The sequence below is a fragment of the Podarcis raffonei genome, chromosome W (assembly GCF_027172205.1).
Source record: "Podarcis raffonei isolate rPodRaf1 chromosome W, rPodRaf1.pri, whole genome shotgun sequence".
Classification (NCBI taxonomy): domain Eukaryota; kingdom Metazoa; phylum Chordata; class Lepidosauria; order Squamata; family Lacertidae; genus Podarcis; species Podarcis raffonei.
Genome location: NC_070620.1, coordinates 1578538 through 1602192, shown reverse-complemented (window position 1 = coordinate 1602192; position 23655 = coordinate 1578538). Strand labels below are relative to the sequence as shown.

Sequence of the window (23655 nt, the reverse complement as noted above, 5' to 3'; positions counted from 1 at the left end):
TGTATTGTCTGCCAGATCTCAAAGTTGTTTCCTGTGTATCCTCTTTCTCTTTACCATCTGCCATAACAAAATCTTTCAGTCAAGGTCATTCCCACACTCTTATGCTGTCAGACAAAAGTTCGAAAATTTTGAAGTCCACTTGTTGCTGAAACTATTCACAAATCCTCTAGAGGGCGCAAAGCGGATTCTTGCCTTCAAACCAGTCCCACACTCTACTAAAAAAAGAAAAACAAAAGCCCTCCGAGTCTTCAAAGTCCCTTTCAAATAGTTTTTAAAAGATCCAAAGCAATAGTATCCTGCATAAGACTTTACAGTGCAACAAAGTAGGATGTTTCTAAGTTGAGAGTAACCAAAGTCAATAACTCAGTTACTTTTTTACCTTCATGTAACAACAGTCCTTAGCCGGTTTTCTTTTCTCCGGCAGTCCGATCCCAGGTTTAAGAGCAGCGGTAAACAGTCCAAATTCTTTTTTTTAAAAAAGGCAGGAAGATACTGTAGGGTTTTCTTCCCCCCCTCTCCTGCCTTCGGGGGAGGGAGTTCTTTTTTCTTTAACGGTAGATTCCTTAATTCCCACCAGTCTCCTTTCAAGGGTTACAGCTTAAATGTCTTTTGCTTTAATCTTACTGCAGAACGGAAAGCAGACTTCCTTTTTAGTGCTTGTCCGTCTCGGTGCCCAATTTCTTTAATTTTAGCGTCCAATTAATCTTTAAAGTTTGATCCTACTCACGGAAATTTGTTTCTTATTAGTCCAATTCTCAGGAAGAAATCAGCGCTCTCCGCTAATGGCGACGCGGCTTCACTTCGTAGGCTGGGTGAAAGCGACTCTCAGCACCGCTCCACACACCCTCAGCTGTTCCGTAGCCTTTAAAAAGGCTCCTTCACAGCGTCGGGGGGGCGCAAAGGTGCCCGCCGAGTCTCCGGTTCACAGGCTTCGCGCCTGTGATTTTTAAGGGTCCCCGCTCCGCCGTAGCTGCAGGACCCGAACCCACGAAGCAGATCTCCCTCGGGAACTCCGGGAGAAATCCGCCATTAAGCGCTGGCGCTAACCGGAAGTTTTTAACTATTTTTGATTTGTATTTTTCTTTTTTTCTTTTTGCATTTTGTAATATTCTGAAAATCTTAATAAATATCTATAATTAAAAAAAGATTTTGTACATTTCAGAAAGCTTTCCCTTGCCTACAAATGAAGTGCATGATTTTTCAAAAACTTATTAATGCCCCGTGCTTTTACTTCTGGTGTGGTGAAAAATTGCAGAATCTGGCTATCATTTAAAGCAGTGTAAGATGCTGGTTTACGTTTCCCCTCACATTTGGTGACTAGGTAGGGATATGCAGTTTTGTGTTTTGTTTTTTGAAGAGTTCCTGAGGAGTCCTGCTGCTTCCGAGTTTTATTTTGGGGGTTGTTGTTTTTGTTTACAAAAAGGTAATCCAGTTGTAACTTTTTTCTAGGTACAATTCTGTACATTCTGGTACTACCTGTTCACTCCAAATCCCTTTGTTTCTTTTAGCAATGTGTCCTTGTGTATCTGCTACCTTTGCTTACAGAATTTCCCCTTAGGGGCTCTTTGAACATGTCCCGTAATACATGTGGATAAAAGGAATCGCCTTTGTTAATTTCAAAAGCCATTTTATTTCTTCCATGATTTTCCTCTGTTGTTAATTTATTTTGTAAAAGCAAGTGGGGTTTAGTCACCAGAGAGGTGGATTCTGAGGTTTTGCTCAATAGGTCATGGTCATTTCAAGAGCCATAGGGCCTGAGATGGTTCCAGCTCTAATTTACGTGTAAGATTAGGAGTCCAAGAATGTGGAATCAGTACTGCAGAAGGTCAGTTCTGACATAAAGGTAAAGGTAAAGGTACCCCTGCCCGTACGGGCCAGTCTTGACAGACTCTAGGGTTGTGCGCCCATCTCACTCAAGAGGCCGGGGGCCAGCGCTGTCCGGAGACACTTCCGGGTCACGTGGCCAGCATGACATCGCTGCTCTGGCAAGCCAGAGCCGCACACGGAAACGCCGTTTACCTTCCCGCTAGTAAGCGGTCCCTATTTATCTACTTGCACCCGGGGGTGCTTTCGAACTGCTAGGTTGGCAGGCGCTGGGACCGAGCAGTGGGAGCGCACCCCGCCGCGGGGATTCGAACCGCCGACCTTTCGATCGGCAAGCCCTAGGCGCTGAGGCTTTTACCCATAGCGCCACCCGCGTCCCCGCGTTCTGACATACTTCCCCCCTAAATAGTGGGTGAAGTCCTTTTGGAAAGGACTCAAAGGTTTCAAAGTGTCAAGTTTTGCTGTACTGAAGGACTGTCCATATCTAATCTATTAGAACATTGAACCCTCCTCCCCACTCCAGGAATTTTGCTATCCAAAGTGGGTTTGAATTTGGATAATAAAAGTTTCCAGTCGAGTAGATTTATATATTTTAGTGAAGGTAAGCAACTTAAAATGACCACAGACCCAGTAAAACCCATTACAAAGAGAAGAGAAACAACATTTAAAAGCAGATACAAATAATGAGGCATTATTCTTTTCTCAAGAAGCCAGCAAAATTTCATTTTTCCTGTTTTATTCTAAGCATGCTTTTTATTCAAGTTTTTAACAAACAACAAGGTGGTAAGCTGCTGACTATAGGCAGACCATCATTTCTCAAGGGCCATTCCAAATGTGTACAATTGATGGCTCCAAAGTAAGCTGCACCCTGTGAGTCCAGAGGGCAACTGGTGCCATTGTCCCTGTGAGCATTTTGTAAGAAAGGGCACCAAGATTTCGCCAAGCTGTCTGCCTTGATGAGACTTGCAGTGAGGATCCCTTTGATAAGCCATCGGCAATGCATAAAGGAGGGCAGGTGGCTTGGTGAGCAGGGAAAGTCTTTCAAAGATTTGGACCAGCGATGTGCCTTTGCTTCGGGCAAAGGGTGATGGTGGATGGATCATAGCTACCTAACTCAGCACTGTCTGTACTGATTGGCAGTGGCTCTACAAGCTTCCAGGCAGGTGATGTTTTCAGTTTCACCTGGAGAGGCTGGAGACTGTTCTGGGACCTGCATCACCAGCGAGCTCTGGTCCTCCCTTAAGGAGTTAGGCGGCTCAATGGTCTGACTCTGTGGAAGGCACCCTGCTATTCCCCTTTAAATTAGCCATTTCGACAGAAAACACGAGAACTGGATTTTTGGGTCGCCTGCATGCCAAGCACATACTTCTCCCACTGGGCCAGCGCCCTTCCTCAGTGACTGAGCTCTCGTTGCACACAGCCATCCAGCAAGCAAAAAAATGTTCTTGTTAGAAGGGCAGAGTGGGGAGCAAGAGATTCAGGGGCCGGTTTTAGACCCACAGTGCTGGGGTTTATTCTGTTGCCTGCTTGACATTGTGCCTCCTTCCCCCCTACCTTTTATTCCTATGAAAGTTTCACAGTGTCGCTGCTTGGGATTCTGGATAATCTATGGTGTTTTTCTTTTCAGTTTTTCTTAATTAATTTTCCAAAATTTTTTAAGACAAACAAACAAACAAACAAACAAACAAACAAACATCCTAATTGTAATTAAACCAATCTTGATAACATTGTTAAGTGACTTCCTCAAATCCCCCTGGTTGAATTTCATTGTATTTCATTTTAACAGTTTTCCAAAATCAATCTTCTCAAAAAAACAAACAAAAAAAAACTTGATCACATCTTTCATTCTTTCTAATCTAGCTTGAAACATCTTAATTCCTATCCTTACATATTTAAATCCTAAGCCTATCTCATATTTGCAAGCTTTTCCAGTTAGGTTATCTTGACATATTTAGCTAGATACTCTTTGAATTTTGTCCATTCTTCCTGGTACTCCTCCTCCTTCTGGTCGCGGACTCTTCCCGTCAGGTGGGCTAGCCCCGGGATTCTGGAGAATCTATGTGACTAGATGCTTGTAATGTATGCCAGGCAATCTGGCACAAGTGGGTAGGGTTGCCATCCGCCGGGATTTGGCCGTTGGAAACAAGTGTCCATGTGGGAAACGCTTGAATGTCCAGGAAAATCCAAAGGTATAGCAATTCTACACGTGGGGAGTAGGGACGCAAGCGCAAATCAGAATAAAGCAAAGGCTGGGAAAGTTCAAACAGAAACACACACACACTATTCCTCAAGATTTGTGTTTAAGACACAGGATCATAGAATTGTGGAGTTGGAAGGGACACCGAGGACCATCTAGTTCCGCTTTTCCCAATCAGGGGTCCGTGGCCCCATCCCTTGCCTCCCTCCAACTAATTTTCTCTCATTTTGGCATGGCAATAGCATACATTTTATGGGCGGTCTTGTTGTTTTTAGTATACCTAATATCCTTTGCTTATTACCCCACATTTTGAACCCGCAGCCCTGAGATTAAGAGTGTCACGCTCTACCAACTGAGCCACCCCACTGTAATTATCCCACACCTCCCCTCTTGACGAAGCTGCCTGCAAAGCTGATCTGCCGAGGAAATGTCCTTCTGCAGGCATGGTTTCAATCCAAACAGCAAATACTCGTGGTCAACTCCAAAAGTGCAGTCAACAAACCCTGCTTGCCAAAGAAGAATTGAACGCACCCTTGAAGCTCCTTTGCAGCCATGTCTTTACCTGTCTCCACACCTGACACCACGTATGATGCTAGATGTGGGGCCTGCGGGCCTGTCAAGATTCCCCACCTCTGCTCTATCTAGCCAGGCTGATGTTTTCAAATGGGGGTTAAAGCTGTGAAGCTGTTTGGATGCATGACTGGACTTGACTGTGGGCATTTCATTGTGCTGTGTCCCAGAGCCTTAAGGATGGGCTGGCCTAGGAACCTAAGCCACCAGGTATATAAAAGTCAGGTCCACTCCAGCCAAGAGCGAAAGAAAACCACCAAGCAGCCCTGCTCTCCAACAAAGTGCCCCAAAGAGGATACGGATCGTCTCGGGAATGCTGGTGTCCAGCCACTCAGTTATCTCCTGCAGCTCGTCCTGCGTGCCCGGGGTCTGGAAGAGGTCCTCCTGAAGCAGAGTATCACCCATGCGGTCGGAAGGGATGAGGTACATCCTGGATAGCATGCAGAACAATCCAGCCCTGGGGTGCATAATGTGAGGGCAAGGAATGCCACAATGGAGAGAAGCCCATCACCAAGAGAGCTGGCACAAGGGCTGAGAATTGTATCCCGCCTGCTTTCCACAGTAGCATTCCTACTACCCTTCTCCTGATTTGGGGCAATGGGAGAGTGAAATCATTCCCCGCTTCTTCTAGTGGCGAGTCTCAGAGAGCCGCTTTGCTAGGGAGAGACAGACAATGGTTGGGAACACTTGGGTTCTTCTGAGCCGCTCTAAGGAAGACCGTATGCTGGATGTCCCACCCGCTGCCGCTCCACCAAGGTCCCACTATACTCACAGCAGGAGCTTGTAAGAGCGAGTCGGTAGCTAAGATATAAATCAATTGTGGCGTTTGGAACCTGCACACCCCAAAACTGGTACTGGATTCCAGCCCACACCCATCCTTTCAATGGTACCGTCCCCCTCAGCTCACCTGGTGGCAGGCATTCTTGAAGAGGTGGTCCACCAAAAGCCAGATCTCCTTGGCCGCTCAGTGGAGTCATCACCATCCTGGGGTACGATATCCAGAAACTGCTTCTCCTGGAGGTCCAGTGACAAGCGGGGCTGGCATGAGAGCCTGACAGAATGTGTGCCTGTATGCATTCTTTCCTTGCTCCAGCTGGGTGGACAAGTCTTGCCCTCTGAGGCCACAACTAGGGCTGGGCGATAGCTGGCTTTCAACACGGTGATATATCACTAGCTAAACATTGCAATACACCAATATATCGCGATGTCTGAAATAAGATGGAGCTATGTAGAGGCATTGGCTGGCTTCACGGTTTCCCCCGCATTGTGATTTTTGCTGCCCCCTGCAGGAGGGCAGGGGAAAGCTGAACCGGCAGAGTCCACAGGGGCTGCAGGAATCTAGAGAAGCATTGTCTGGCTTCACAGTTTCCCCCCCATGGTGTTTTTTGCATAGTACACACACACATCATGATTCGCAATATATTGCCAGGTCAGAAATTATGAAACCAGTCTCACTATCTCGTCTTCAAGCTGAGTTGAAAATATATCGCCCGGCCCTAGCCACAGCAAGCATCTCAAGTGGGGAAACAAAAAACAAATTGCTTGCACCCCAAATCCAAGCTCCCCCTCCCCCTATTAATATGCAGCTCGTAATCCTCCCACTGCGGATGTGCAGTTCACCCAAAAGCTTACTGAATATGCAGCTGTGGACATGGGGTTTGGCTAGAGAGCCAGTGTGGTGTAGTGGTTAAGAGCAATAGACTCATAATCTGGGGAACCGGGTTCGTGTCTCCGCTCCTCCACATGCACCTGCTGGGTGACCTTGGGCCAGTCACACTTCTCTGAAGTCGCTCAGCCCCACTCGCCTCACAGAGTGTTTGTTGGGGAGGAAGGTAAAGGAGAATGTTAGCCGCTTTGAGACTCCTTCGGGTAGTGATAAAGCGGGATATCAAATCCAAACTTCTCTTCTTCTAACATTTTATTTAAATTGCTGGAACCTGCCCTGGGACCTTAGGGTGAAGGGCAGGAAATAAGTAATAAAAACAGCAACAGAACATGGATGGGTCTTCATAGGTTGATGGGCTGCAGCCCCAGCCAGCATGATGAGATGATGGGGTCACATGTTCATCACCCCTTGTCTAGAGCACGATGCAGAGGCAGTGGTAGAAACTGAGCGACAGCTGGAGCCCCAGCCCACGACTTTGTCTGGGCAATGCAGCACACAGCAGCTGGTGAACCATGCCTCCGGCCTCCTTCCCATCTTCCTCTCCAGAAATGTTCAGGGTGGTTAGTTCTATCTCAAGCTACCACATTCAAGAGAAAGAGAAAGAGAGGAGGGGGGAGCAAGAGAGCTTTAGGAGCACAGCAGTGGCAAGCAGCCCATCACTAAAAGGAGTTGGCAAGGATGGAGAATTTGATCCCCTCATCCCCAGGGCAGCTGTTGATTAGGAACCAGTTCATCCCCCCTCTCCCCCCCGCCAATACTCCCCACCCCTGGAGAGAGAGAGAGAGAGAGAGAGCGCATTGGTGTGGGGAATGACACATACTGTATCAGAGTCTTAGTGCAAGAGTAGCTGGTGCATGCTAAAGAACACAGGAGCCTTGCTGGGTTAGATCAGCATTTTGTTCCCACAATGGCCAACTGGTAATCAAAAGCATGTGGTTTGTGATAATAGTGGCAAGAAGTAGCCCTGACCGGTAGCCACTGATAAACATATCCTCCATGGTTCTAAATGTCTACAGCTGTCCAAATTGACAGTCACCACTGTCTCCTTGTGGCTATGATAATACACCCAAGTAGATCTGATTTTGAGAGGAGTGACATTTCCCTGAGCCACCCCAAAGCAGCCACTACCGCTTCCCAAATGCCAGTGCTCAGGTGGTAAGAGTAAGCCAGAGTGGCATAGCCTGTGCACCAGGCATTTTTGCCAGCACTTGCCAAGACATGTGACAAAATCTTCGATGTGCATCGTGAATACATCCTGCATGAAGAACCTTGTTAGTTTGTGCAACACAACAAGAATCAACATCAGATACATTAACAGCACTGTCATCATAAGTTATACAGAATAAGCCATCCATAAACTTTGCATGCAAAATGTCGTCTTTGCCTTTCCTGATGACACAAACGCTCCTCTTGAAGGATATCTCAAAGCCACGCCCAGTCAGCAGTGGGACACTAAGCAAATTGTCCGCAGCTCCTGGAACAAAAAGTACATCTCTGATGGTAGTATGCAGACTTGCAAGTTTCACAGTCCCAACTCCTGCAGTTTGCAAAGTCCTTCCATCAGCCAGGTGGATCTCACCATCTTGAGGTGTGAAGGAGATAAACAGATGGCGGTCCTTCGCAAGATGGCGGGTGCACCCTGAATCCACAACAAAACTGGCCTTGGCCTTGTTTCCCACCGGCGTGGGCTTTTGCAGCTTGCCTTTAGCCTTCGGTGAAGCTGTGCCAGCAAACAAAACCTTGTTTTCCACTGGCGTGGGCTTTTGCAACTTGCCCCCCTGCTCCTGGCCATCAGACGTACCTTTAGCCTTTGGTGAAGCTGTGCCAGCAAACAAAACCTTGTTTTCCACTGGCGTGGGCTTTTGCAACCTGCCCCCCTGCTCCTGGCCATCAGACGTGCCTTTAGCCTTTGGTGAAGCTGTGCCAGCAAACAAAGCCTTGTTTTTCCCTGGCTTGGGCTTTCCACCCCCCTTCTGCTTCGGGCCATCTGCAGGCTTTTTGCTCTGTTTACATCTGGCCTTCCGGCCTCTGCAAAGGCTTTGACCTTGGTTCTCACGAGAAACAGAGCTCTCAGCTGCCGACTCCTTGGCTCCCCCTGGAGGCTGGAATGCTGCCTGGGATGACGTGACAGTCTGCTCCCCCTGCAGCTTGCAACCGGTGCCCTCAGCATCCCTGCATTCACTTGCATTCTGGGAAACGGCCAGGACCTCCGATGCATTCAAACTCTGGGCTGGGATGATTGGCAGATGGGCAGCTTTCAAAGCATTCCACATCTCACGTGCAGTCGTATTTCGAGCTAGCGTGTTTAATTCCTCCAGAGAGACGGACAAGACTATTACGTCTATGGCCCTCGAATTCTGGGCACTCCATTTCTCTGTCCGAGGAACTGGAGTGGCTTCAGACACAGTATGCCAGACTCCAAACTGACGCAGCAAACTCTCACACCATTTTGCCCAGGTCTGATAATTGTGCCGATTTAACTTTGGGCACTCAGCAGCTTCTGAGGATTGTAAAAGATCCATCTCAGCTATTCACTTCAGCCGTGAGCCCTTATTTGCCTTCAAAGACCTCTTATCTCGGCAGCTCATAAACCACGATGCCTCTGGCTCGGCTCCCAGGCCAATTAGACCAGCCGGACATCAAAGGCTCTTGCCGGCATTCAGAAAAGCCTCTGCTTTCGCTTTTCCAACACATACCTTTCAGCAGTCTGTCGCAGTCTTACTCTCCTGTAAGTGCCGTGAATCTGGGCCCATAACCTGTTGTTGGGATACTGCCAGGGAGATAAAGTCCATCTGAGCCCCCAAGCTCCTGCCGGACGATCCATCAATCTCCCATAGACAGGCAATATCAGCAATCAGCGACACGAAGCCTCAAGAAAACATTGCCACATTCTTGGACTGGTGCACACTCTATCAGCAGAATTCACACAGCAAAAGATGCACAGAGGAGAGCATATTTACAGTTTATTTAGCGTTGGTCAGAACAAAGAAAACATGACCGCCTGCTCCGGTCTGATCAGGCAAGAAGAAAGCGAAAGCAACTCACAACATAAACACCCTGTGAACAGGAAATACGCAGGCTGTGACACAAACATCCTGCTCCCTTTTAAGGTGGAACGGAAATATCCTAACACCACCCACGTGGGGTTGTGGGTGGAGAAGATGGTGGCCACCTGGCGGTGGCATTTGTCGGGGTCGTCCCGTAGGGAGGGCATCTTGTCGGACCAGTTCATTAAATCCGAAGTAAGGAAGGGTTGGTGAGTAAAAACCATGCGGGGTGGGTCTCCTGCCCTGACTGGGGGTATAGGTAATGCCCTTAGAGGAAAAGCGCCCTCTATTTCTCCGTTCTGCAGATTATCCCTATTCCAAGTTCTGCTGGAGACGGGTCCCTTTCTTCCTCCGTTTAGAAGTTGCCTGTTGAGTAGGGGTCCTAGATCCAAGTCTACTTGGTCTTCTCCTATGTTGGACGCACTTGGGGAAGGGTTGGGCGGCGATGTAGTTGATGTGCTTTGGGAAGGGGCAGCGGCGAGTGGATTTGCTACGTCTTCCCTGGGTCCCGCGCCCCCCCCCACCGGCTCCTGTTCTGTCTCCTTCCCCGGATACTGGCGGTTGGGGGGCTCGTGGCTCGGGATAGTGGAAAGGAATGAGGGTCCTATCCAATTGTTCCTCCTGGGCTCTAATCTCATCATATGGGGGAGGTCCGGTTGTTTTTAAAACAGCCATTTGCCGAACAATTTGGGCTTGCTGCCGTTGAAACAATTCACGGGCTTCAACGAAGGCATTAAGATAGTACAGTTGTTGGGGCTTCTCATCAGCCAGATAAGATTTAAGTGCTTGCATCTTCACGAGATTAAAGGAACCGTGAGGTGGCCATTGCGAGGCCGGCTCTAGGTGGTGGGTAAAAGCGACCCACGAAATGTTACAAAGGTCCCTCAGTTTGGACTTTGAGAGTCCTTTCCTCCCTCTCAACTCTTTCCAGTTTAGGAGAACAAATTGAAGAGGGGTATCAGAGTCCTCCCTTGGGCGGAAAGGCTTCGTGGAAGCCTTGTCGCCTGGAGGAGTCCAGTCTGAATGCTTGGAAGCGTGGGCTCCCATTCTCTCCTATGTTATTATTGGGCTTTTTCGTTAACGAAGTACGCTAAAGACAGAAAGAGTGGACACACACACACAAGGGAGGAGGGGCAATGGAAAAGAAAGAGGGGACAGGAAAAAAATATCCTTTCAGTACTCGAAGTATCCTTGACTAACACAATTCCTGCTTATCTGTAAACCACAAATTACTTTCAGGAAATCTCAGACATGAACCTAAAACAAACCACGGGTCTCTCTGCCCGGAAAATCAAACCACGGGTCCCTCTGCCCGGAAAATCAAACCACGGGTCCCTCTGCCCGGAAAATCAAACCACGGGTCCCTCTGCCCGGAAAATCAAACCACAGATCCAGAATTCCTTTACCTCAGCGCTGTTTACAAAACTAACCCTAGTGTGGGGCCCCAATTTGTGAACCTCCCACTCTACCCTCCACAACAGCCTCCTGCCTAGCCTTTAGACTAAGTTTGGGCTCCCTACTGGACGCCTGCGCAGTGCAGTGCCAGATCGGGGTCCGAGAAAACAAAGTTTTGAAAGGAAGCAAATGACCTTGCGTTCTCACGTACACGGGTCATCCCCAACAAGGGTCACCGAGCAGGAGGGGCGGCTTCATTTGCATAAACAGGGGAGGGAGAGAGAGAGAGAGAGAGAGAGAGAGAGAGATTTGTAGGGACGCCTCCGGACGACTCCGAGGGAGGGCGTCAGAGAAATAATAAGGACCGCGTTTTCCCCGGCCACACTCTGAAAGGGAAAACGGGGGAGAAAAGGAGAGAGGGACATTCGTAGGGACGCCTCCAGATGACTCCGAGGGAGGGCGTCAGAGAAATAATAAGCACCGCGTTTTCCCTGGCCACACTCCGAAAGGGAAAACGGGGGAGAAAAGGAGAGAGTTTAGGACGTTCCTGGTCGACTCCGAGGGGTAACGTCGGAAATAGAAGGAAGAAAAGTCTGGCTGTCGTGGGAACGTTACTTTTCCACCCCCTCCCAATGTATTTTCTTCAAACCATACTCACGTTCGTAGATGTCCCTCGCGGATCCCAGGATCCTTTCCCTTTAGCGGGCTTGACCTTGCCTTTGCTTCCCCTGGTTGAGCTTTTGGTGACGATTGATTACCGCCCGCAAAGAGGAGGCAGGGAGAGGAAAAAGCATCCCCGGGCTAAGGTTGCCCAGTGGCGCCCGATCCCCTCTATCTCCCTCCTCACCTTTATAGGAGAACCAAGTGTCCCTTCGTGGTCACCAAAACTGTTGCCGGAAAATCCGAGGGCTCCCTTGGACAAAATCAAGACACCAACCAGAGCAAATATGAAGCAAATCAGCAGCCTGTAGGCTTGGTCTTTATTGAAGAAAAGACTGTCGCGACAGGACTCCCACCGCCCACGAGGTGAAGCAAGATGGAAGCCCCGAACAAAAGGAGACCCCAACTTTTATTAGCTCCTAATCCCCTAAGCTACACCCCTAGAAACACATCATATTTACATCATGACTACATTAAAAACAGGAGGAGTCAGGGGAGGGGTTGCGCAGGTAATCTGAGCATCCTGACACCTGGCCGGAGCCCCCTCTCTCCCTCCCCATGAGTCATTTCATGAAAACAAAGGGAAAGGTGCTGTTTCCTGCCCCCTGAGGGGAATCCGGTCATGGTCCCTTTGTCATAGTCTGTGTCGAATACACTAGTGTGTGCAGTCCATTGTGTCCTTGATAGTCTTCTGTCTGAGCCCATCAAGATGGCTATCAAGGTTGCTGTGTCAACTGGGAAGGGCTGCAGAGTACGTGCCTGCTCGGTCAAGGGATTATGGCTGACTGGTATCAGGCCACCCCCCTTTGATAGTCCTTGTAATATGGAGGAGAATAAAAGTGGTCTGGTGAAAATCCGATATGAAGTTCAAAGCACTTTCACCTTTCCGGAAACGGGTTGCAACAATTTGATTAAATCAGTCACGGTCAATTGAACTCGGAAACTTTGTATTTGAGAGCTGTCAAAGGTAGAGAAATGGGCGCCTGCTGCCTGCAGTACCTGCGTGGTGGCCACAAGGGGCGCTGTTCAGTAATGCTGATTGGCTGAAGCGGCAGCCGACTGACCTGGAGTTCAGGCGGCCGGTCTACCCATAATAAGGATAGGGCGAGGTAGAGTGTTACGGTCGACTAAGGGAAAATATGTGAGAAAATAAAAGGCTTCCGTGCGGAGCTGTCAAGCTGGCACTTCCTTATTTACGGAAGGCTTTTAGGGGATGCCCCTCTAGAAGGGACATCTCCAGGCTTGGGGGGGGGGTGAGAGGTGTGTGTGTGGTGCTTGTGCATTACGATGTAATGAAGGGGGGGGGTCTCCTGCTACACATTAAACGCTGGAAAAGTGAATACCAGAATAGATCAGAACTCACTCCCAAGGTAAGGGGAAGAGACATGGCTAAGATGGCAGGACTGCTTACTCTATGGTGTTAACCCCTTCATGCACTAATTAGACTGAAGCATGTTGGTTATATGAGACTGGTTATCCCGCACAACATGCTCTCACGCAACCCATGCCCTCCAACTGAAAACCCATTTCCTGGACAATATCAACATTGTGTTTTGTGCCTGTGAACTGCACAGTGAATATTTTTATTAGAAAAGAAAACAGCCTGGTGTTTCAGCTTCTCAAAGTTGTTTTATTCAGTGCGCTGCTACAGCTTGTCACACCCAAATCCTCCCAAGGAATCTGCCAAAGTGCTTTTCCAGGCAAAAGGGGGCAGAGGGAGAGAAACCAAGAACCTTAAATTCACTAGACCAGGGATGGGGAATTGTGTGGCCCTCTAGATGTTGTTGGATTCCATCACCCCTGACCGTCGGCCATGCTGGCTGAGGCAGAAGGCCATTGGATCTGGCAATATCTGGGAGCCCACAAGATTCCCAGCCTCCGCCCTACACAAACAACCAGGCACTCAGCTGTGAGGCATGCCTCTTACCGGAGGGAGGGTCATTCCAGGGGCAGCTGTGGCATGAGGGTGCTGGATCATGCCTTTGTGGGCACATCTGAGGATTAAAGAGGACCCCCTAGGAAGCGTGCTTGGAGATATTCCTTACCACGTGGCTCTCTGGCAAAAGCACAACAGTACTAACGGCCATATGGAACCACACCTCAAAGCTGGATCAGACTTCCCAGATCCTGTACCCTACATCAGGAGGAAGACTGGGGCAGAGGGGCCTAGAGTGAGAGTCAGAGCTGCTCTTAGGGCTGCATGTCTGAAGCATGGGCAGAAATCTTTGGGTGTGAGGTTGCATGGGGCTGTCTCTTTGTGTTTTGCTGGTGCCAAGCCGCCAGCCAGCCAGAGGCAGGCAACCAACTGGCTTCAGGGGCAAGCTCCTTTGCAAAGCCAGTCTGACTTCACCAAATGCAATGGCAGAGTGACCATTTGGCCCGTGTTCTGCTTCGCTGTGAAATGGCGTGTGTTCCTCAACCCAGAGAACCTCTTTTTCAACGTCAAGCTGGTCTAAGGAAGAAAAGCATAAGAGTTAGTCTTGAATCCCCCCACACATGTGCTTGGAGATGCCTGCACACCGCACATGTAAAGCACATCTCCTCCCACCCACACCCAAAAAGTCCTGGAAACAATGGTTTGTTAAGGGTGCTGGGAATCGTAGCACTGTGAAAGGAAAACTAAGGTTCTTAGGATTCTTTGGAGGGGTGGAATGTTGAATACACAGTGGCCACATGGACGGATGGACACACCCACACACCCCAGCATAGCTTCAACTTTTAGCACAAAAAGTCTTCAGCCAGATGTCATGCAACCCTTGGGCAGGGGCAACTTATCATTTTATTGATTTTCCATAACAAACAATTAAAAAGGCGGACAATCTTGCAATGCACTGTTGCCATTTAAACTGCTGGTGTGACGTAGGAACCCGAACAAAGAAAAGGAACAAGCTACGAAAAATGAAACATCTCACCTGGGCACGGTTTCTGAGAGAGCAACAGCAGAAGACCCAGACTCTGGCAAGATGAGTATTTGCCCAGTGGATTCTGGCCGGTCCATGAGGGCAGACAGGCGATGGCTGCGGTGGCCGCCAGCCCCTTCCCACTCCATCTCAGATACAGAACGCATTTGCTCTGCCACTCCTTGGCTCTGGCGCCACCTACTGTTGGCCTCCTTGCGTTCCACCCTCCCAGTCCCAATGAGCACCATCCACCCCTGGTCCAGAGGTGCAGAGCAGTAGTTAGGTGATCTTGCGCCACGTCAGAACCGTCCAGATTGCGCCCCCAGCCACGGACAAGTTTGCTCTTCTTTCCTCCGCTCCTCCACCCCCCCACCTATTCAATTCACTCTGGAACTACAAGTATTGAAAAGTAAAATGTTAGAGGTTTCCCCCCACCCCATAGCAATATAATTGGATTCAGCTAGCTGGTCAGTCTACTTTCGGTATCACTCCTGGCTCCTTGTTAAATTAATACTGCATCAGAAAGTTCCCAAGCAGATATCCCAAGTTGTTTGGCATTTCTCCAGTTGTTAATGAGATGTCTCTTCTAGTCCAGGGGAGTCTTTTGATCTTCTTCCAGGAAACCAAGAGTCAAAAACCTTGATTTTCCTTTTTTCCCTTTTCCCAGTCATTTCCACATAGTCATTATTAGAGTTATTAAAACCTTATTATATCAACAAATACAAAATTTTTAGCCTCCCTTGCTTTCCTCGTGACTTTCAGCTTAAACACAAACTGTTCTGGAGTGAGAAAAATCCATCACACTCAAAAAGCCCAGCTGGAGGGACCTGGAAATGTGCGGGGAAGAGCAATTTTGTAGTGGCTTTGTTGCCTAGGAGCACCAAGTTCACTAACTGGCTGATTCAGAGTGAATCCCATTCAAAAAGAGTGCAACGGTGTGTGTTTCAGCCAGCCATCCGGCTGCTGCAACTATTCCCTGGGTGCCACCACACTGTCCTGTCTGTGTGTTTGGAAGGGAATGGGAGCTATGCTCCCCCCGGAGACACTCCACTCCTTCTTCCTTAGCTGTGCTGCTCAACAATTGAGGCAACCTTCACAGTTCTGGGATGCCGAGGAAGCGAACCAATAGTCACGTTCATCTGTACTGGCTCAGTATGACCTATTCTGACAGATGCTGCCTTTCATATTCACACTCAACGCCCAAGAGCCTTTCTGCTCCAGAGATCTGGGGCTGAACCCGGGATCTGCACGCCAAGGCTGGAGTAAGAAAGAGCCCTTGCCAGCTGGCCACGTTGGGCGCCTGCCTGGAGAGTGGAAGCCGGGGGTTTGAGGGACATCGTGCTGCTCCTGGCAACCCCCACCCAACCCGACGTCCTCCTCCGCCTGAATCCCGCTTCCCCTGGGACGCACTTCCCATCCTGGAGCGGCTGGGGTGAGAGCGCTCCCCACCCCCCTTTCCATTTATTTTTTTTAAATGATATTTATTGAAAGTTTAAGATTACAGAAAAAAGTAAAAAAAAGAGAGAAAAAAAATTAAACAATACAAATCAATACATATAAAAAAAGAACAAAGCACACAATATATCAAAACAAAAACAAAAAAATTAAAAACACAATCCAATATTTCTATATCTTTATCTTTCATTAACTAGTTTCATCGACCTCCTCACACCTCCCTTTTTTGTATTCTAGTTATTAATTATTTCAGCAAATCCTTTCCATCTTTCACTGTTTTCTGTCATTTAATTGTCTTAATTTATTTTAACCCTAAAACTTATTTGTACATAACTCCTTATAACATTTCTACTAAAGCCGTATAGTTTCATTCCAACATTTTTCTAACACTCATTAATTTTACAATATTTCTCTAAATAATTTTTTAAACTTTCTTCCAATCTTCATCCACTGTCTCTTCTCCCTGGTCTCGGGTTCTGTCAGTCCTTTCTATCCATTCCATATAGTCCATCAACCTGGTGATCTTCTGTCCGAGGCTCTTAACTCTTTTCCATGTCCCTTCTGCAGATCTTCTTCATATTCATACCTGCACTTTACTTTGTCTTCTGCTGATCTTGTTCTTAATTTCCTTCCTTTAGCACTGAGGAGTAGATCTCGGGGAGACTCCAACCTAACAATGTCTTTATCCCTTCTCAACAGGTCAGCCCATTCTCCATAGTCAGAACTAAAATCCAAAGGATATTTCAAAGCATGTTTCAAAATCCCTCCAAAGTTAAAGGCCCCCACCACTCCAATCTCCCCTTGGCGCAAAACCAGATCCCAAAAGCCAGAACATCCCTGCATAAGGGGATCTATCCAACTTTCCTTCTCCAATCCAAGCGGGACTCCATCTCTCCAAATCTGGCTTTCTCCAGATTCGGTCATCAAAAACAACAGCTTATGTTCATACAAGGCCAAGGCTCTCTCCACTTGTATTACTTGAGGTTCAACAACAACCTCCTCCTTTGTCTTCTCCACAGCTTGCCATGTCAAAACAGATTCCTGGGTCGGTTCCTGAGTAGTTTCTGTATAAGTATTCACTTTTTGTCCCAAATCAGTCATTTTTTGTCCAAAATTGTCAATTTTAGTAATCATCACATCCGTCTTCTCATGAAGCTGTTCCAAGCACTTGTCTTGCAAAAAGCAATCACTAAGGCTTCTTCTGTCCACATTCTTGTCCAAGGTCAATGTCTAATTCTCACGGTCTTTAATCTCTGCAGCTGAAGAATTCCCTAGCTCCACTCCTGCAACAGTTTCAAAAGCTCCCTCTAGGGGAAACAATTTCTATTTGTATCCGTCCTTTTAAAAGCAGATCCAGCAACAAAGTTAATTTCGATTTTCAGATATTTTGCTCCTTTTAAGTGTAAAAGGAAACATTGGAATCAATATGTTTCTCTTAGTTAACTATCTGTCAACATACGTTTTATTCACAGTCAATGAACTTTCCCAAAACGTCGGTCTTCCTGGCAGCCCATTCCCAGATTCAAAACGGTGGTAATTTATCTTTCTTCACTCTCTCTCCTGCAGGCTTAAACGATCTAAAATTCCCCCCCTCTTCTCCTGCTTCCAAGGGGGGTTTAGTACTTTTAGCCGATGGAGATTTAATCCTTTACGAAAGACTTTCCAGACTTTAGCTTGCAATATCTTTGCTTCAATCTATTTACAAAAGCGGAAGGCGGACTTCCTGTTTGGAACCTTCCCGCTTCGGTGCCAAATTAAGATGTTTAATAATCCAATTTTCTGTTCTACTCACGGGTAATTGTTTAAAGTCCAATTGTCCACAGCAAAAAGTCAGCACTCTCCGGCAACAGCAATGCGGCTTCACTCCGTGAAAAGAGCAGTCAATTCAAAGCACCGCGCCGCTCACCCCATGTCGCTCCGGATCCCCGAAACCGGGTTTCCTCGCGAGTGGGGGAGGCGCAAAAGGTGCCAGTCGAATCCCACGTCCACAGGCTTCTCCCGCCTGTGGTTTTTAATGTGTCTCCGCCTCGCCGTGGCGGTCCAGACCCTGATTTCCACGAAGCGGATTCCACCCGATCAGAGGAAATCCGCCATTGCCAGAGGCGCTAACCCGGAGGCGCTAACCTCCCTTTCCAGAGGCGCTAACCCCTCTTTCCAGACCCCACTCTCCTCGTTCTTCTTCATGCCTCGGGTGTTTTCCTGAGTGTATCTTCAGAACAACCCTCTGTGAGGGAGGCTAAGCTGGCCGAAGGACTGGCCCAAGGTAGCTCAGCCAAGTTGCCAAGGCCAGCATTTAAGACCGCACACCCTTTCCCCTCAGATGAGAAAGCCGGGATGAGTCATGCTACTAGCCTGTGGCCTTGATGGGCTTTGTGGCAGCCCAGCCCAGCTGCTATAGTCCACCTCTGAACCGAGGAAGTGCAACTGGAGAGACAGAGCCCAGCACTTTTCTCACGGGACAGAAGCGCACGACTTCCCCCTCCCACTTGCCGCCCGCCCCAGTCTTTCTCCGGTGGCTCAGTTTAGTGCGCCAAGCGGCTCATCCCAGGTGCGAATTTGGGTAGCGCTGCTTGCAGAAGGAGAAGCGGCTGGCTCTAGCGGAAACTCCCATTCTTCTTCTCAGGTAGGACTTCCAGGATCCAGACAAACGTTTTACCAAAAAGTATGGCTTGACTACTGATTTCCCATTTAAAGGATGGCAAAAAGACCTAAGTTTGGCGGACAGGTGAAAAAACCCACGAATTACATTTAAAGTTCTGTGAGATGCAAAGGAAAGCATGCGTTTTAAACTTGCATTTTACAACTTTTTGCTTGGTGCGGTTAACGGAATGGGGATATGGAGAAAGAAGAGACTTGGAATCAGAAGGTTAGGATTTAAGGTAAGGTTACCAGATTTTTTTCAAAGAATCCGGGGACACTTTTTCAAAAGAGAAACAAATGTTATTTTTTAAAAATCATTTTTTAAAAAAATAAGAAGTAATACCTTCTCTTCTGGGTCTCCTCTGTCGCGTGGCCTTCCTCTGGACCCCAGCCTGATCTCTTGGAGTGCTATCTGCCGTGGAGTAGGCTCGAGTCAGGCCTGGGCTCGGCCCCGTGTCCTTGCCCTCCTGGTGCTCTCCTACCTCTTTTCCTCAGCGGCCGCAAGGTTGGGGCTCCCCTCTTTTTTCTCCTTCCTCTTTCTCTCTCTTCCTTCTCCTTCTCCTTTCCTCCTTCTCCTTGGGTTGGCTCCGGGGTTTTTACTGCCCCTGGAGCGCCGCTGGGCAGTCGTCCATGTGGCCGGGTGCTCTCGCTCCCGCCTCGATTTGGGTCCTGGGGGGGGGGGTGTCAGCGGTTCCCCCAGTTGACGTGCCGGGCAACCCTGGTTCCCCCTCAGCAGTGGCAGCGCAGGCGGCAGTCTCAGCAGCCCGGAGCCAGCCTGGTAGTGCACTTGGCTCTGGCTGGCTTCAGGAGCTGCTCATTGCCCTGGCACCCTCCATTTTTCCTCACCGGAAGTCCCCATATGATGTGTCTTGTGCCATTGAACCAATCACGCAACATTCCTTCCCTACTAGTAAATCTACAAATCTACAATCTGTTGGAGACAGATTTTTAAATCCGGGGACTGTCCCCGGGAGACGGGGACATCTGGTAATCATTCCGTAATAGGGCTTCTCCTGCCTTTGCCAGTATGTGGAGAAGTTCAGAAGCACTTGTACGTCTGGCCATATGGGATTGTGAGTGGAGAAGGTGGCGCAGTCTGGATGAGTCCCTCTGTCGTGCTCTTTGGTCACTGTGACCGAGCACCATTTTGGGCCGATCAGGATCTATGGGGAAGGGGATCCACCCAGAAGTTGTGGAGGGAACGGGAAGAGAAGCTGGGTCAAGAGACTGGCTCATGTCAGAAGGAGGCCTGACTGCATCCTTGGCGAAGCCCAGGGCAGGGCAGGAAGGCAGCATTGCCCAGCGGGAAGGCATTCGGAGGCAAATCATCAGCAAGGAGCAGAAAATCCCCTCCCCTTCCCTCAAGAAGACTGAAGAATCTCTAGTTGGCCTTCAGGTGAGTTCAGCATCCCAGGTCTCTGGGGTGTTCCTGTCCATTACAAAGCTGACTCGAGGCTCCGTCAACTGAGCCCCTACACTCCTTGCGTACATGAAAGGGGCACAGAAAGGATGGGAGGCAGCCTTTTCCTGGAGCCGTCTTACCTGCAGCAGTTCACTCGCTGGCTGCTGACCCTTTTCCTCCATCACCTGGATGATCCTCTCAAGAGAGGAGAGTTTCCTGCAGAGTCTGGCCAGCTGCTCATCCCTTCTCCCTGCAATCTCCTTCTCCACCTCTTCCACATGATTCAGCAGACGCTTTTCTTCTTCTTCTTCTTCCAGGAACTGGCGCAGTTGTCTCAACTTCTCCACAGTCTTCAGCCTCTCCGGTTCTGAGGAGGTCGGAGGGAGGAAGATGGTCAGCCTTCAAAACATCAGTAAGAGAATTAGGATTTGAATTGAACTGCTTCCACCCTCTCAGCTCACAATAATTATTAAATTATTATACGTGTTAGAAACAGAATTTGAAGGGTCAGTCTTTTCTGGCATTGCCAAATAAAGCTACTGACCCATTTCTAAGTCCTAAAATCCACAATTTCTCTGAATACCTGAAAAACCCAGTGGTGCAGGACCCCCCCCCCCCCCGGAAAAAGAACCCATAAACAACACCCCAACCCTCTTTTATTAAGTGTAAAAGAAAAATCCCTTGTTTTAATTTTACAATCTCCCGATTTCCACTTTAAGAACTCTCAATAGATTAACCATTTCTCTTTATCCATCACCCTTTTGTCTATAAAAAGTGTCTTCTGGTGAAACAGAGTCTTTGTGTATAAACTAACTTTATATCTATTTTCAGATTCTTAATACGCCACACACATCTAATACAGTGGTTCTCAAGGTGCACATTTACTCTGACTTGATCTACCACAAATATCCAAGCCATCTAACCCTGAAATCCTAACTTTATAATTCCAAGTCTCTTCTTTCTCAATATTCCCATTCCGTTAAGCGCACCAAGCAACAAGCTTTAAAATGCAAGTTTAAAACGCAAGCTTTCCTTTGCATCTTGCAGAACTTTAAATGTAATTCGTGTTTATTTTCACCTGTCCTCCAAACAGTAGTCAAGCCATACTTTTTGGTAAAACGTTCGTCTGGATCCCGGAAGTCCTACCTGAGAAGAACAATGGGAGTGTCCGCTAGCGCCAGCCACTTCTCCTTCTGCAAGCAGCGCCACCCGAATTCCCACCTGGGATGAGCCGCTAAACTGAGCCGCTGGAGAAAGACTGGGGCGGGCGGCAAGTGGGCTTCTGTCCCTTGAAAAAAGTGCTGATCCTCCCCGGAGGCAGCCTGCTTGCAGAGAAGGGGGCTGGGCTGCCTCAAAGCCCATCAAGGCCACAGGCTGCTAGCATGACTCATCCCGGCTTTATCATCTGAGGGGAAAGGGTGCGTGTTCTTAAATGCTGGCCTTGGCAACTCTCCTTAGCAACCTTGGGTCAGCTTAGCCTCCCTCACAGAGGGTTGTTTTGAAGATACACTCAGGAAAACATCCGAGGCATGAAGAAGAAGAACGAGGAGAGTGGGGTCTGGAAAGGGGGGTGGGGAGCGCTCCCACCCCAGCCGCTCCAGGATGGGAAGTGCGTCCCGGGGGAAGCGGGATTCAGGCGGAGGAGGACGTCGGGTTGGGTGGGGGTTGCCAGGAGCAGCACGATGTCCCTCCAACTCCCGGCTTCCACTCTCCAGGCAGGCGCCCAACGTGGCCAGCTGGCAAGGGCTCTTTCTTACTCCAGCCTTGGCGTGCAGATCCCGGGTTCAGCCCCAGATCTCTGGAGCGGAAGGGCTCTTGGGCGTTGAGTGTGAATATGAAAGGCAGCATCTGTCAGAATAGGTCATACTGAGCCAGTACAGATGAACGTGACTATTGGTTCGCTTCCTCTGCTATCTGCCTTTTCGGGCACCTCAGAGGTGGCAGAGAGAGGCAGGGGAGAGACTCCGGCCTCTACAGAAGGCTGCACCCCTTTCCTCCATGTCCCCACCCCAACTCTTAGGACCAGAAGCAAGAGACAGCTTTGCTGAGCACGCGCCCCTTCCCAGGGAGATGCAACTCTGCACTACTGTTCCCTGAATTGCTCGGGAAGCAGCCATACTCCAGGCTCTTATTGTCACAGCCCTGCAGGATCAGACCAAGGCCCATCTAGTCCAGCTCTCAGCAGCCCAGCAGATGTCCAAGGGAAGCCCCAAGCAGACTCCAAATGCAGCCCCACTCTCCCCACTGGGCACGCCCGCAACTGGTATGCAGAGGTAGACTGCCTCTGCGGCTGGAGGTGCAACATGGTCTAACCCTCCATGAATCTGACGAATCCTCTCTTAAAGCCATCCCCCTCAGTGCCTCTGGAAGGAGGAAATTTCAGTGTCACTAGGCACTCTGTGTCTGGCCTGAATCTGCCATCATTCCGCTTTCTTAAAGAGATCCAGGTTCTGATATTATGAGGGAGAAAACATCGCTCTGCACCTTTCCCACATCATGCATACTTCTATGATGTCCCCACTTTCCCCCCTCTCGCAAAGCCCCAAAGCCTCCTACATTGTAAGCCTTCCTTACAGGGGAATCATCAGAACCACCTGTGCTGCAGAGCTTCTGGCTGAAAGGCGACTCATGGAGATTTGCAATGACTGCTGCAATGCACCCCTAATGATTCAGATTGTATCATTATAGCCTTATTGTGTTTATTTGTTGTTGATATATTAAATTTGTATAATCTTAGAAGCGGTGTGGCTGTGAGTACCATGAAGGGAGCCTGCACTTTGTGATTTGCCAGGGCACTACTGCAGGTTAGGAAGGAGGAGAGTTTCCTGCAGAGTCTGGCCAGCTGCTCATCCCTTCTCCCTGCAATCTCCTTCTCCACCTCTTCCACGTGATTCAGCAGACGCTTTTCTTCTTCTTCTTCCAGGAACTGGCGCAGTTGTCTCAACTTCTCCACAGTCTTCAGCCTCTCCGGTTCTGAGGAGGTCTGAGTGAGGAAGATGGTCAGCCTTCAAAACATCAGCAAGAGAATTAGGATTTGAATTGAACTGCTTCCACCCTCTCAGCTCACAAGTCCTCAGGCTTCTCCTTGACTGCTTTTCACATAATAAACAACAATGGGAAATAAACTCCATTTAGCTGCATTCAAAGGCGAACTTACCAAATTCGCAATTCTTGGAAAAATATGGAGACCAAAACAGCAATCTTTTGAAATTCACACCTCTGAATTTCTCAAGGTTGACCCAGCCAGGTAATGTTCACAAAAAATGTATTTATGAGGGCAAAGCACGTATCAAAATATTTATACGAGAAGGTAGCCACCCTAGCATTTGATTCATTTTCAGAATAATAAATAAATAACAAACCAATATGGAAAAAGGAGAAATGGGGAGAAGTTGAAATGGGCAGAGTTCCCCATCCCTCCTCAGTCTGGACTTGCTTCTTGAAGTGCTTGTTCCCTCACTAGTAACAATAGGGACACTTCCAAGGAGGTCTTTGCTTTCCTTGTCCAGGTCTGCTTGATAGGCCAGAATTTCCCCTCTCTCTTTCCTCCGAATCCCCAGGTGGCGACAAAGAGAGGAGATGAATATTCTACTGGCTTCTTGGGTCCAGTGGCCTTGCTATAATAGGAAAGTAATTGACTGGAGGAAAGAAAAGTACAGAGGTTTTCAACCTTTTTGGGTCCACGGCTCCCTGGACCAACTCCCTTCTTTCTGCGGCACCCCTGTGGGGCTCAGGAGACCAGTTAGGTCCCCCCTTGCTTGCCTCTTCTCCCCCTTTCTCCAACAGCCTCCCTGGCGGAGTGCTCTCTCAGCCTCCTCTCCTCTCCCCTCTCCTTAGGAGTCCTCCTCTTGGTCTCTGAGCTGCCCCTGCTGCCCCCCAGGGGCCTGGGACTTGCCTGT

At 48.7% G+C, this 23655-nt stretch overlaps 1 pseudogene; it reads right to left on the bottom strand.

Annotated features, from left to right (window-relative positions):
• LOC128406107 (inositol polyphosphate 5-phosphatase OCRL-like) overlaps window positions 1–23655 on the bottom strand; it is a 334197-nt pseudogene that overhangs the window by 55436 nt on the left and 255106 nt on the right.